This window comes from Austrofundulus limnaeus, unplaced genomic scaffold, assembly GCF_001266775.1.
Source record: "Austrofundulus limnaeus strain Quisiro unplaced genomic scaffold, Austrofundulus_limnaeus-1.0 Scaffold126, whole genome shotgun sequence".
Lineage (NCBI taxonomy): Eukaryota > Metazoa > Chordata > Actinopteri > Cyprinodontiformes > Rivulidae > Austrofundulus > Austrofundulus limnaeus.
The window spans coordinates 861497-864114 of record NW_013952528.1 but is presented as its reverse complement, the minus strand read 5'-3'; the positions used below and the strand labels follow the sequence as shown (position 1 = coordinate 864114).

Genomic DNA, 2618 nt, shown 5'->3' with positions numbered 1-2618 from the left:
TATTTGATGGGTCAAAATAAGTTAGACTATTCATGTGTTTTAACTTTGCATTCACATAAAAGATCGTTAAAATAAATATGCATAAAATGTTTACATCACAGCAACATTTTTATTTATAATGAGCATTTTTACGTAGCTACAMAAATCTTCTGTTTGTGACCACTAGGGGCCGCCCAAAACAAGCTTCTTTAGATTTTCATACAAAAAAATCCATTCACATAATTAGATCATGAAACAATTTTCAGTCAGTGTGACRGATATTTGTTTCATCCACAGGTTCCCCTTTACTCCCAGACCTTTTGAAAAAGAGAGCTTTCTGGCTCCCAACATTTGATGTCTACAACAGGTTTTCCAGGGCAAATACTGTACTTCCAGTGTTCTTTTTGTACACTTGTCCTCTAAACAGATTAAAAACTAATGAGTTTGATCCAGAACTGATATTTTATGGAATGTCAAACCAAAAGCATCAGGCAACATGTGAAGCACAAAAAGTTCATTTTAATACAGTTTCTTGTTGTTTGAGTTAAATGACTTTATAAATTTGTTGATTCTTCCTGCATTTACAGCTTCTTTTTTTTCAGCCAACAACATTTCACAGCTTTTTTCCGGCTTAAAAAATCCTCCTCAAATGTTCACAATAGCAGCAAAGTTGCCGAGCTGCCATGTCATAAATCTCTTGCGAACCCCATCTGCATGCATAGCGACCCCATGTGGCTTCCTGGAAGCAAGACTGATAAATTTTGGGGGGGCCTTTCTAATAAAAAGTGTCCCCAGAGGATCCTTTCAGGAGCGTTTCCCCKCAGAGCCTGAAGGAATACAACTGTTGATGCAACACAAGTTGAGCTGATTACAGTGCAAACTGAGACTGTAATGAAAGTGAAAGGGGAAAGGGCAGACAGGCAGAAAAGTGGGAGGGGGGGGGGGTTCAGGGGGAGAGAAAAGGAGCGTAAGAGGAGAGCAGCCAGGGGAGTTGACATGTAGATGCTTAATGAATTCGGTCACAGTGGCGCACAATGAAATCTTTATCCGTGGGGGATGAGGCAGGGGACTTGGCAGCGCACCGCCGTATCACTGCGAGGGTGAAAAATAGAAATCCCACTGTCCCCTGTTGGCTCTGCCTCATGTCAGCTGCCTTGGTTACAGAGCTGRCTGCCAGCAAGCCCCCCTGCCACCAATCCAGTCCAACCCTCTATCAGTCTTTTTCAGTCCAACTCTTCTTAACACTCGTGTTGTTCTAACTCTTCTTCCCCCTTGCATATTCTCACTCAGCAAACCAAAGCAAACTCCCTGCTTTAATGAAATGTTCAGCCTTTTCACAACAACTTTTTTAGCAACACATGATRACTTGAGTACAACACACTTATTACTTACCTGTATACAGGTTAAATATACAGATGATAACCCTAACTTAGGGGTGGAAATGAAACATCTTACCTTTACAAGCCTCTCTGATGATCAGTGAGATGCTCAAAACTTCCTTCTCCCTCCTCAGCCGCCACCGTTTGCTGCCGCTTTCTCACTTTTCCTCCCTTTACAAGTTCTTTCTCTTCGAGTCTTTCCACTGAAGTCTCTGATTGCACTGGTTTCATGAAAAGAGTTCCTCCACGCAGGGAAGAGGAGGTATAAAAAATAAAAATATAAAAAAACTGAGGAGGTCTCTCACCTCTCCTGATCACCTCAGCTCTTTCCAGCTTTCAGGGTGAGTGAAGTGTGAGACAAAGTAATCTTCAGGTGAAAAGACCGACCTCTTCCCTCGGCTCTACCTGYGCGGAGCGGAGCGTGTACACGAGCTCACTCAGCAGCTCCCCTTTTCGTGTCTGAGCACTGTGCTGTTGCTCCATCCATTCCCCTCGTATCTCTGCCTCCCCTCCACTCCCCTCTCTCCCTCCCTCCATCCATTCCTCGCGTGGCTCATGAATGCTTAGACATGGCAATCGTGGCTGAAAGGCTCCGAATTAACCCGCAAGACTCGAAACGTACTCCTACGCTCCACTCACKTTCGCAGCTTTTCTTTTGTTCTCCCTTTTGCAGCGACCCCTCTCCCCGTGTATGTGACCCTGCTGAACAGTACAATCAGCTCTTTTTAGGTGGAGTGATAGTCTGTTAACTTTGCGGGTCCCACACTTTGCTGGRTTTTACCAACGGACTCTCTGAAGCTGGTGTGAAAGATTAGTTTCCCATCCACAATAAAGGTGTAATCAGGCTGTTGGATTTCATGCTTCACRCATGGACGCACCTTATAAGAAAATTGGCTCATAAAAGAATCATATGCTAAAGCAGAAATGTCTGAGATCATTGAGTAMATATTTACTTCCTCCTTTTTATTAGCTAATTAATGATTAAACATCCCCAATTAAGAGGCTCAGGAGCATTTGTGATGCACTCTTTGGATCCTGAGCTGCTCACATGACACGGAGTCTTGCATTTAAACTGTAATTTCAAGTCCAGGGGTCTCATTTACAAAGAATTGCGTGGAAACCATACTAAAAGTGAACGTACGGCCAAAAGACGGAAATGGCGTACTCCAAAAAATTTTTCAGATTTGTAAAACCGGACGTACGCATGTTTCTGTGCATCTTTCCTTTATAAATCACAGCCGCACGTCAGAGTTTGTGCAC

General features: G+C 43.4%; 1 protein-coding gene across 1 annotated transcript in view; it reads right to left on the bottom strand.

The window, feature by feature from the left end:
• LOC106522296 (cadherin-20) overlaps nt 1-1810 on the bottom strand; it is a 104019-nt gene extending 102209 nt beyond the window's left edge. Inside the window, exon 1 of the mRNA XM_014015262.1 lies at nt 1435-1810. The gene's annotated coding sequence lies outside the window, so the exon portion shown is untranslated. The remainder of the gene's footprint in view (nt 1-1434) is intronic.
• Nucleotides 1811-2618: the final 808 nt, after the last annotated feature.